This window comes from Elaeis guineensis, chromosome 13 (assembly GCF_000442705.2).
Source record: "Elaeis guineensis isolate ETL-2024a chromosome 13, EG11, whole genome shotgun sequence".
NCBI classification, from domain to species: domain Eukaryota; kingdom Viridiplantae; phylum Streptophyta; class Magnoliopsida; order Arecales; family Arecaceae; genus Elaeis; species Elaeis guineensis.
Genome location: NC_026005.2, coordinates 65,825,659 through 65,838,580, shown reverse-complemented (window position 1 = coordinate 65,838,580; position 12,922 = coordinate 65,825,659). Strand labels below are relative to the sequence as shown.

The 12,922-nt window shown below is 35.5% G+C and overlaps 1 pseudogene; it reads left to right on the top strand.

Annotated features, from left to right (window-relative positions):
* The first annotated feature begins 2,163 nt into the window (after positions 1-2,163).
* Positions 2,164-3,559, top strand: LOC105036073 (3-oxo-Delta(4,5)-steroid 5-beta-reductase-like; annotated as a pseudogene).
* Positions 3,560-12,922: the final 9,363 nt, after the last annotated feature.

Genomic DNA, 12,922 nt, shown 5'->3' with positions numbered 1-12,922 from the left:
TCTAATACAATTAGAGGATCAAAAACTATTATTTTATCCTTTTTTTTTTTAGAGAAATTATTTTTTGTAAGATTGGTAATTCTCACTACTTTAGCATGAATACATCCAATAAAATTGAAAAACAAACTATCTCTAAAAGTTCGGAGTAACCATAATATCAATCAATATAATGTCAATAGAATTCTCAGTGACATAAGAAGCTATCTAATCAATAGACTCATTTCCTTGTGGTAGACATGCTTGGGAAAAAAAAAAAGATCCCCTCTTTTATTGTCAACCAGATGTCCTGTAGGAGAGGATGAGCATCGAAACTCATGTTGTATTTGGATCCACCCAATTACAGTTTAATCACCCTTCATCAAGATGGAATGGGCCCTTAGATTGTGTCGGGCATAGATAATGTCCGCTCAAGCAATCCTCAACTTCCCTCTCACAATAATAATATCATATATCATTGATCTATCTATTGCAATGAACTTGAAGTTTGAAAAAAAAATATTTAAATCAAGTTTACTGTATCATTTTTAGACCAGTTCAACTAAAGCTCGAAATGTCAACATGTATTGATAGAGAGAAGGTAAATGGTCGATGAAAAAAGAGGAAAGAAATCCAATCACAATTTTGGACCATCGGATCCAAACTGCGCGATTGAGAGAGGAACCTATTTGGACCTGCAGAACAAATCATCTATCTTCTCCTAACTTCATAATTTTTCTCTCTAACAACTATTTCGGTTTAGGGATGAGAGAAAGGGTGACAATGAATATGAAGATAGAGAAGGGCAACATTGCCGTACATTGGAGTACTCGACTGTATGCTGAAGATGGTGAATGTGGAGGGGCTGATGGTGCTCTACATGGGCTTCATCCCTATAATCTCTCGAGATTTTTTATCACCATCTGATATTGATTGGGTGGGATATCTTTGATCGCACACCTGAAGCCTTCGGCACCATCGTAGATCCTTAGAGAAGGAGTAGATAGATTTGTGCCGTTCTTTTCCCATGTGATGAGCTCATGGCTGGATACATCACTGATTTTTTTCTCTCTGTTGCTTTTGGTTTAACCTTTGTTTGATATCGGGATAAATTAGAAAGAAAAGTAATAATAATCCAGAATATTTTATATGAGGCAAATCACAACCATATAATTACTATAGGTGAAATATCATCTGTCATAAAATTTATAATATTTTGTATGAGGTAAATCATGACCGTATAATTGTTATTAAGTGAAATATTGAATCTACCATCCTATTTTAGGAAGGAGATTAATGAAGGCCAAGGAAATGGAAGATAAAATGGGTAGATATTTCTATGCAAAGCATTTATACACGATAAATAGTTGAGCTTCCTTGGTTGATTTAGTTCCTCAATTTCTTTGGGTGATTTTTTTTTTCAAAATAATATGATAGGCCTGATTCAACCAGCAATTTTTTTTTAATCCATCCACTATCTAATTTTAAAAAGAAGATCAACAAAGGCCAAGCCAACGGAAAAGATGATGGATAGATATTTCTAGGAATAAAAGCAGTATTGATATTATCCACCTAAATTTATTTTCATATCCAAATCAATCTGAATATGATAGAAATTTGAGGATCCAACTAATATCCATATCCATCAAAGAAAAATGGATATAGATATGGATAATGAACTATTATTCGAATATCCGAATCTTCATACAATTCTGTATAATTTTATATAATAATTACTAATTTTTAAAAGAATATACAATCATATAAATATTTATTAATTTGATTTATCATCTATTTAATAATATCTTTAATTTTTTAATCATAAAATTTAATTATCTAAATAATATTTATAATTATAATTATATTTTTAATATTTAAATTATATTCATGTCTATTTAATTTTTATATCATATTTATATTTATATTTATATTTATTAAATAAAATAAATATGGATATAAATGTGATGATATTTGATCTATATTAGACTCGGTTGCAGCGCCAGATAGTCCTATGCAAAGCATCTAAACGCCACAAAGTTGGAACAAGACGTGGACGCTGTGCTGGGCTGGCCCTGGCCGGGGTGATATTATGGCGCTCGCCGCCCACCTTGAACTATTAATGGTTTCTAATTTTTTAAATATAAAATTGTTGGAGGCTTACAGAAGATCGTATTGATTTCTCTCCTCGATTGCCATCGGCAATTTTTTTAGAAAAATAATATGAAGCGCCTGATTCAATCAATAATTTTTCCGGAATCCGGGCCTCGATAACAAAATCCTTCTGCCTCCTTTGAGAATAAATCAACAGTGATAGTGACGAAGAATAAGTCAACCGGAACGCGAATCACTTGCCGTTCCTTCTCATATTGAAGGATCCAGATGAAGCGACAAACACGCACCGTCCTCCATCCCTCATCCTGCCTTCTCCACAGCCACTGTGCTTCCTCTGCTTGTTGAATTCCGGGGGGCACTTTGCCAGCCTCTCTTTTTTTTCCCCTCTCAGCAGTGGCACAAACCCGCACCGCCCTCGCCCTCCTCGTGTCTATCCTATAAATCTCAGCTCTCCCACCACTCTCGTGTATTTAAACAAACCCATAATAAACGGAGTCATGAGCTGGTGGTGGGCCGGAGCCATGGGCGCCGCCAAGAAGAAGATCGATGAAGACTCCGGCAGTGGCGGCGCCGCCTCCAATTTCCAGAGCGTCGGTCTGGTGATCGGTGTCACCGGCATCGTCGGCAACAGCCTCGCCGAGATCCTCCCCCTCTCCGACACCCCCGGTGGCCCTTGGAAGGTCTACGGCGTGTCGCGCCGCTCCCGCTCCGTCTCTTTCCGTTCCTTTACCTAGGGCCTCCCCGTCGAACACATCCAGTGCGATGTGTCCGACACCGACGACGCCTTCGCGAAGCTCTCTCGCCTCACCGACGTCTTCTACGTCGCGTGGGTGAACCGCTTCGTCGAGGCCGAGAACCGGGAGGTCAATTCGGCCATGCTCCGCAACATTCTCGCCGCCGTCCTCCCCCAGTCTCCGGCACGTGTGCCTCCAGACCGGCCGCAAGCACTACCTCGGCTCGTTCGAGTCATTTGCTGGCGGGAAGGGTCCCGTGGAAATGGCCGGGGAGCCGGGCAGTTTGGGAGGATTTCAGCGATGCCTCCGATGCTGACATGATCGCCGAGCACCAGATCTGGGCGGCGATCGATCCGTATGCCAAGAACGAGGCCTTCAATTGTAGCAACGGGGATTTGTACAAGTGGAAGTATTTGTGCCCGTTGCTGGCGAGGGAGTTCGGGGTGGAGTGGGTCGATCGGGTACGAGGGAGAGGAGCAGCGGTTCAAGCTGGTGGATGCGATGAAGGAGAAGGAAGGGCAGTGGGAGGAGATCGTTGCGGAGCATGAGCTTGCGCCCACCAGGTTGGAGGAGGTGGGGAACTTGTGGTTTGTTGATGCTGTGTTCGGCGTGGAGGAGAGGTGCGTCTGGACGGCATGAACAAGAGCAAGGAGCGTGGGTTCTTGGGGTTCCGAAACACGGTATCTTCTTTCATTTCTTGGATTGATATGACGAGGGCTTACTAGATTGTTCCTTGATATGTCTTTTATGCATACCTTCTTTCTATCATTTAGAGTAATATTTGAATTCACCTTGCTTGCTTGGTTTGCCTTTTGTTTTCATTCACGAAGGACTGGTGGTATGATTTTTATGTTTTGTTAAGTGATGGAATGAAAATAAGGATGCATGTTCTCAGCTGTGCTATTATTGTTGTGGTGTTTTGTTGGCTCTAGAGAAATTTATTTGTCTAGACCAAGTTAAAGATGTTTGTGATGTTAAATCAATAACTAGCAACACCTTGTCTTTAGATCCATTATTTGTATCAAATGAGACACTTTTGGCTTTTTTTTTTTTTTTAGCTGCTTCGGGCATGTCTGCATCCTGATCGTTGTGTCCTTTAATGTCTCTCACGTGGATGGGTTGATGGGTAGAGAAAAGGATGGAAGAATAAAGTGCAAGGAATTAGCAGAGTGCTGATCTCCTGATTCTGGATTTATGGAAGCAGAATCCCTTCGAAAATATGATCGTCGATATCACAAATCTCAGGATTGCAGAATCTTTCTCCTCTTTGATCCATGTTTCGATCCTTTTGGTGTGCTTCTGTAATTATAGTAGATATCACATTAATAATTAATAATCTGGTTCACTATCCGGTCAGCCTAAGTGCAGACAAGACTCCTGATTAGCTTGAGTGCAGGCATTCTAATTGGATGATTTATACCACATGGATCGATTGAATAGATGAGAAAAATTAAAGACTTCGATTGTTTTATCAATATTTGATTTAAGAGAAAAATTTTGCGGAAGATGAGCATCTGGAGCTTGTCTCTGAGCACTTGATCTTCTAATCAGAATCCATCCATTAAGGGTCCTTAGTCTATGGGAGTCTTCCTCGGAGGGAACCAAGGTTAAGAAAATACCTAATTTTGGCTCTTCCTGTCTAGCCTCCATCCTCACTTGTGAGGATTTGGAGATCTCTGCAACTAATATTAGATTCCTCTAGAATTCATATTGGAGTTTGCTGGTCCCAATGATCAGATAGCTAAGCCTTCTTGAGCTTAGGCTGGACTCTATAAAGAGTCCTTCAAAGTTGACCTCAGGTTACATATTCATTCTTTTATTCTAGATCTTCTTAGGGTCTTTCAAATAGCTTTCTGTAGCATGGCACTGAACTCATGGCATTTCATAGTGGCCTTCTATAAAGAGTCCTTCAAAGTTGACCTCAGGTTACATATTCATTCTTTTATTCTAGATCTTCTTAGGGTCTTTCAAATAGCTTTCTGTAGCGTGGCACTGAACTCATGGCATTTCATAGTGGCCTTTCTTTCTCATCATTTCTTTCTTGGTACTAAACCAACCAACCATCTCTTTCACCATGTTTCTCGTTTAAAGAGCACCCCAAAGAGATTAGATGGTTGTATGTTTTTCCTCGGATGGGACGACATCCATTCGAGATGCTCATTCTTCTATTTATAACTGGAAGGAGTATTTTTTTTTTTTTTTGTTTCGATTGAGTAGCTCTAGGATTTTGATACTTCATGAGATCGACCTTAGAGGTCATTGAACAAGGCTTCAGTTCTCTCAGACATTGAGGGAGCTTGAAATTCATTTTTAGCCATGCTGCTCTTCCTCTACACAAGTTCCTTTCCGAAGAGATGTTATATAAGATCGGGTTGAGCCCAACCAATCCTTAGGATAAGTATCAACTTTGATTTGCACTTCACTTCAATTTTTTTACTAATGATTTTCTACCTTCCAAACATGAAGCCTGATGCATTATCATCAATGCACATCGAGTAATAAGTTACCGAATCAGCTAGATAGCTGAAGTCGGGTCAAATCCATAGGGATTAGTGGCTAAGTTACGTTCAATTTAATTTTAAGCAAATTTTAAGAAATTTTTTTTTAGCAATTATATTAAAGTAGGATTGATTAAATTAAGTAATTAAAACAAAAGGAAATGAGTAGGAAACAACTATTAGAGGATCAAGAAACAACTAAAGGAGTTTTAGGATTTTCGAATTCATCTTCAAGCATGATCTTGATAATTCCTTTTAATGCAAGAAAAATATCTTTTTAATTATTTTAAGACCTTAGTTATGTGCATAATCTATCTCTCTAGAGCATGGATCGTATCATCTTGATCACGATGCATCCTTATAGAATCATAGATTATTCAAATCTAAATCTTAAAAATTTGAAAATAGATGTTATGAATTGCTCTTCAAAATAGATTATTTACTGGGTATGGATCGTATCTCCTAATCATGATCCATCTTAACAATCATAGCCTATTTGGAGATCACAATTCATATTCAAGCATCAAAAAACTTAAATATATTTCATGCATATATAATAAAATTCATTAACATCAAAAGCAAAAAAAAAATTATAAGATATTCATTGCATCAAAAGAAAATTACTACAAAGATAAGGAAAAATAATTACAACCATTGCTCCAAGATGTCTTCTACTTCTCTCCAAGAACTTCAGCCTTTAGCCGTGCATGGAAGGGATGCTGTCCGCCATCGCCATCTTCTTACTTCAGTCTTCTGTTAGCACAATAGCTTAGTTAGTAGGTCCATCATGTTTTCCATAAACTCTCTGCACCTCGATACTTGAGATATTCACGAATCGATGGCATTGTCGCTCTATATATATGCTTAGACTTCTAGTGAGATCTTGGTTCCTTAGCGAAAGCTATGATACTAATGTTATCACATTAGAATTATATGACATCTCATGTCATCACTCCATACTTCGGAACAAACTGTATAGATCAGAAAGCTGCCTTAGCATCCTTAGAAACGACGATGAACTCTACATCCATGATGGAATTTGTAATAATCAAATTCTTGTAATATATAGTATCACCATAATATAGGAATACACATACTGATGTAGACCTTCTATCATTAATCTGTGTATAATAACTCAAAATCTTAGATTCTTCTCCTACAAAGATCAAGAAGATATCCTTAGTGCTCTTCAAGTACATAAGGATATTCTTCACAGATTTTCAGTGCTCTTAGTTTGGATTTGACTGATATATACTTGTGACACTTGTAGTAAGATTTATATCAGGTTGAGTATATAGCACAGCATACATGAGGCTCCATATGGTAAAAGTACAAGAGATTCAGCTGCTCATGCACTCAATCTCTTCAGATATGCTCGGGCATATTTTTTTAGATAAATGAACTCCATGCCTAAAGAGAATAATTTTCTTTTTTGGAGTTTTCATACTCAATCCTTTCAGCACTTTCTCTATGTACATTTTCTATGAGAGACCAAGCATTCTTTTAAATCTATCTCTATAGATCTTTATTTAGAATATTGGATGCTTCTCCTAGATCTTTTATAAAAAAATTTTTTGACAACTAGATCTTAATCGAGGTCATTATAAGAATAATATTTTTAATTAGAAGGATGACATCTATGTACACTATGAAGAATGTCAAGCCCTGCCACTGATCCTCTTAAAGACTCATGGTTCCTCTTCATCTTTGATGAAATCAAATATTTTGATCGCATCTTTGAAATAATTACACCATCTTATAATAGTTTTGGGATTATCTCCATATCTCTATCTTCCATGAGGAATATTTTTTCTAAATCTTCTGTAAGCATATCTATATACCTTTCAGAAAGATAGGAGATTCAACTAGATCTACAAGGTGGATAAGGTAGACCATCTACTGGCTAAATGGGTTCTATAGGCTCTATGATTTATTATTGCTCTTAAGAGACTTTCTCTTTGAGTTTAATTTACCTCCCACTGAAGAAAAAGTAGGGCAGTACTATGTATATAATTTTAAAATTTTTTACAGTGGATTAATAAGATTAAATATTTTAATCTATTTTACATGCATAAGATCTAATCTAGACTACCATGTCAAAAACTATGATATAATTTAATATGAACTTAAGATCTGAAAATAAAAATCTGCATCAATCTAATCAATGCTACAGACTAGATCTAACCATTAGATCTACCAAAACTAATCTAATAAGTTCAAAACTCATTACCAGATTGTGAGTTGCTGATCTCAACAAATATCTTGCATAGGAGAGAGTCTCTTCAGATTGCTCATAGCCGTGTGAAGACATCTGATCTCTATAGATCGTCCACATGAAGATTGATGTAGATCGGACTCCTTGAAAGTGCTAACTTGTAAGGATCTTTAAAGACCGAACTCTTTTTCTTCTTTTGATCTCTTGGACGCTCCAAAAGAGAAGAAGATCTAGAGGAGGAAGAGGAGAGAAGAGAAATCTCTAGTAGAAAAATAAAATCAGCAAGAAATATCACATGGGGTATCCACCATTGGAGCCCCCTTTAAATAAGCAGGGACATAGGATTTTGGGTCAAAGGGGGGCACCAACATTCACCATGCCAACCACCAATTTGGCATCCCAAATTTTTCAAGAATGGGTGATGGCATGATGAAGGAGATGTAATCTTTTTCACACCCAAAAACACTTCAAAAAAATTTAACAAAAAAATCAATTGGTGCCGGCCTTCTTTCCAAACATGAAAAGTCTCTTTTCTTTTTATCTCCTTATTTCTAATTGAGATTGCATTCAAATTAGGCAGGAGATAAGGCTATGACTCATTATGCTTTGCTGCACACTCTCTTTACACCAAAAATCTCATGTCAATACCAATTTGGCATTGAGAAGAAGAGGTGGGTCCAAGGTGGTGCAAAGGAAAGAGATAGAGTCTCTGTTGGCTTGGACTCTTCATCTTCGATTTAATTCTAAACCAAATCAAATCAGATTTAAACCCAATGATAGGAATGAACCCAATCTAATTAGAAGCCTAATCATCTCAACAAATTTCTAACCCAATTAGAAATTAGCTAAGCCTAAATCCTGATCAAATCAGGATCAAATTTCTTTCGCAATTAGGCTTGATCAAATCAAATCCAAACTAAATCAAACTGAATCCAATTTAATTAGACTTGATCTTAAGCTCTTTGCTCAATCAAATTGATTCAATTAGTAATCTAATTGCTAATAAATCCTCTATTGAAAGTAGAGTCCTAATCTAATGGGACTCTCCTCCGGAGTCCCAATCCTAATGAGACTCTTTACCAGAGTCACAATCAAATTGGACTCTTCAGCCATCAGATCAGACTGTATCTGCTAATGTATGTGATCTTACAGGTTCAAAATTAAGTCAGTAGCATAGAAATAACTTTCTATACTAATCGATGTAACCATCTAGTAATGAGACCCGATTTCTAGATAGATCAAAAGATTACAAAGTAACATTCTAAAGCCTACTAGCGTATGATTACCGTATAATTCATTTCTTTGATCCTAGTGCTTAAGGTAACCTAAGATTTGACTGTCAACCCTAATACAGTCGACCACATTATATTTCAACCTTTCAAATCCATTATATGAATTATCATGATTAAAGTTTTATTAAATTAAAATACACTGATGCATATCTCCTACTTATTCAGAGGGACCGGTTCTATCTTGACTCACACACTGACTTGATGAGTACCTGACTGCACCCAATATCCCTCCATCACTGAATTAAAAATTCAAATAGTCTGACATTAAAGTACAGTGAGTTGCTTATAAGTCATCATGGTGATCTCAAATCTAAGAAATATTTATATCCATATCCTTCATGAGCTACTCTTGACATCAGAGTGCTCGATAAATGATCACATGCGATGTGAATATACTCCTACATTCCATATGCATACTATATCAGTATCTTCACACTCCATAGTTAAAAAGACAACCAACCCATATGGTACACAATGATCTATACTTGATATTGTTATCATCCTATTAACAGCATACCATTCGATCGCGAACATATTTTAAGGACTGAACGATAGATCCTCCTTTATCGATTAATTATAGTCTAAAAGACTTTATCACAATATAGGACTTTAAATAAGATGGACAAAATATGATGAAAAAGTCAAATAACTTTTATTAATAAAAATTTATATACAATTATAATTGTGACACAATCGTCAACCTCAACACAGGAGTTCAAATAAGATGGATAAAATATGATAAAAAAGCTAAATAATTTTTATTAATAAAAATTTATTTACAATTATAATTGTGAGCATGATCATTAATAGATTGACGATTGATTTTGGAACAATTTTCAAACCCACTGCTTTCATCATGGATAAACTATTTTTTAGAAAGATAATATATGGGGTTACAATCATATTGTGATCCTCTAAAAGGCAAAATTAGTATCCCAAAACTCTTTTGGATACCCTACGAGCTCTTATAAATCTAACATCTAACTTGTCCACCTACTGTTGCTTGATATGGATCAGATATCTCTGAATCTTGTGATCTAGTGTTGCTTGACATAGGTCAGATATCTTCGGATCTCACGATGATCAAGACTTAGTTTCTTATCATATTATATCTCATATAGTATGGTAAGAATATATTTAGAGAGAACCCAATTCACTATTTAATTAGTTGTAAGCTAAGCATATCCCCTAAATAACGAAAATCAGTGAAGCTCATTATGGATCGAGCAATATCCGATAGGGTCTAACTTCTTCATTTTGAAATTTCGTTGAGTTGAAGCAATCTAGATGGAGTCCATTATGAGACTATGATATTTTTTCTTGAGATAATCTAAAAATTTTTTAGGTATTAATCTCTTTAATCTGATTGAAATATCTTTAAATTTTTTTTGATTTACTTCTCTACTTCATATCTGAATTTTTTGAACACTTCAAAGGCTTCAGATATGTGTATCTCATGCATATACCTAAGCCATGGATAATCAATAATAAGGATAGTTAAGTAGAGATAACCTCCTCTAGCTACTATATCAAATATGCTACACACAAGTATGCATTATGCTAAGTATCTCAGTGGTCCTTTCCTTATATCCTATAAAGGATAGCTTGATCATCTTTTCTTGAAGATAAGACTCACAAACTGAATATGGCTCGATAGTCATCAACCTCAAAGGCACATTTGTCTTTAGTTTGTTGATCCTTTTTTCTTCTATATGACCTAGCCTAAGATTCCATAAATACTTGAAGTTTATCTCATGATTGGGTCTCTCAGACCCAATGAAACTCACTTTTTGCTCAGATACATTCACATTAATATGTAAATGATGGAGACTGTTAATTATAAAGCCACGGCCATTTTATTTTCAAAATAAATGGTACCATAGTCTTTGTAAAAACTATCGAATAGATCTAACATACTTTTTAAAGATGTGTCTTTTTATTTTTCTTTAGGATTTTTAGGTGTTCAGGATAGTTTTTTTGTTCCACAATAAGAACTGTACCACTTGAAATCTTCAAGATCCTCTCAATCATCACCAACATGTCTGATAACTTAGTCAAGATGCAATCATTTGTTCATATTGTAGTTTACTGTAAACTGCCCATACAAACTTCTAAGGGATTGCTGGATCAAACCTGTCTGCATGCAATTCTTAGTGAATGGTCATGTCGAGCTTCTCAAGCTTATCTATGTCCTTGATTATTATTAAACAATGGCTATGGATAGACTACCTTTGATTTATCATAGCATCAAAGAGCATCTCAGATACTCCATAGCGCATAAATCGGCTTCTCTCACCATACAACCTTTGTAGGTGAGTCAATATAGCCCAAGCAATCTATATGACTTGGCATTGCAACTCATTTGACTTAGACACCAATTTGTCACATCTGACCTTTTACGATCATCCATCCAATTTTTGGTGCTTCTTATTGGTCAGCGATTGGACAGTTTGGTAATACTAGGGTATCTTAGTCCATAACTTAGCTAAGCTTCTTGAAACTCAAAACAGCTTTCAAGTTCCTGAGTCAGTCCTCATAATTAGGTCTGGTTAGTCGATTGTTTTCTAAAAATAAAAATAAGATTGGAGGCAGAGAAATTTTCTGGCAGAGAGAAGAAAATTCTAGTTAGATTTTTATAATCAATTTATTTAGTTTATTTTAAAAATTTTATTTTAAAAATAAACTATCTTCCACTATTTATTCAGATCCTAGCACTCCTCGGATTAGGAAACAGAAACTCCTTCGCAGATTAGGATTTCTAGTGGGTACTGTGATTCCATCGAATAGCACACCATCTCATCTAATAGATCTTGGTGAATATGTTAACCAATGAGTAGACAACTCTTGTTCAATACTTCTCAAGCAAATTACAACAGACTTAGTCTCTAAATCCTGAGATCTCACCTGATAGATCTTGATCTCATTCCTTAGTTAAATCAGATCCACCATTAAGCATGAGTGAAACCATCATTGGACTCTCACCTAATAGATCTTAGGCCCAACCCCATCTTCACCTGGCATTTAGAGTGGTTGCTTCTCTCCTGATGCAACTGAACTACTGTATCCAATCGAGAATAATTAATATTGGAGAGGGCACGATACTCTAGAATGATGGAAGACTCCTCAACTTAACATTAATGAGGAGATTTTAATTTAGATTTTTTTTTCTATAGTCACATACATCTCATATAAATGATTGATCTGGTTCAGATCAATACATTTCATGTTTGACTAACCCGATTTAGATTAGCACATCTGATATCTGACTAATCTAATTTAGATCATCACATCTCATGTTTGGTTAACCTAATTTAGATCAGCACAGTCTCATTCTGACCAATCTAGTTTAACATGGATGAACTCGAACATTAAACAACCTTATTCAAGATTTAATCGATCAAGTTGATCAGGTAAGTGAGATTGGTGGGAGGATTGTCAATGCTTGCCTTAGACATCAGTTGATCAATTAAAATTAAATAGATCAGCCTAACAACTTGGGCTCGTTCAATTGAGCCAAATTTGATCTTGAGTTAGTCAATTCACATCAAATATAAATCGATGTGACTAACTGTAACTAAACTTGATCTTAAGCCTCGTTGATCTAATCTTAATCAATTATTGATTAGGTTCGACCAACTACTCAAAAATCAGAAAGGGTTCTAATATGATCTAATCAATAAACCCTAATTGTAGTCTAATCACAAGATCTGTTTGTTTGACTCATACCCTTATACACAAACTTAAAATTCAAATTTTGAAAATAATTTTTAAATTATGCTTAAGTATATAAATTAATAGTTTATGATCTTGAAACATTTTTCAGATCTAAATCTAGAATTATATATCACATATATGGTGTTTTGGATTTAAATTTATGAAGTATATATCACATATATATATATATATATATATATATATATATTTCAGATCTAAAACTAATATGGCACATATCTCATACATACAAAATCAGATCTAAAAAGATGACTAAAATTATTTGAAAACACTTTTCAAAAATTATTCAACATCTTAATTTCAGATCTAATATTTAAGTTAATTTGTTTTGAAAATAGTTTTCAAAATTGATGAACTTTTCAT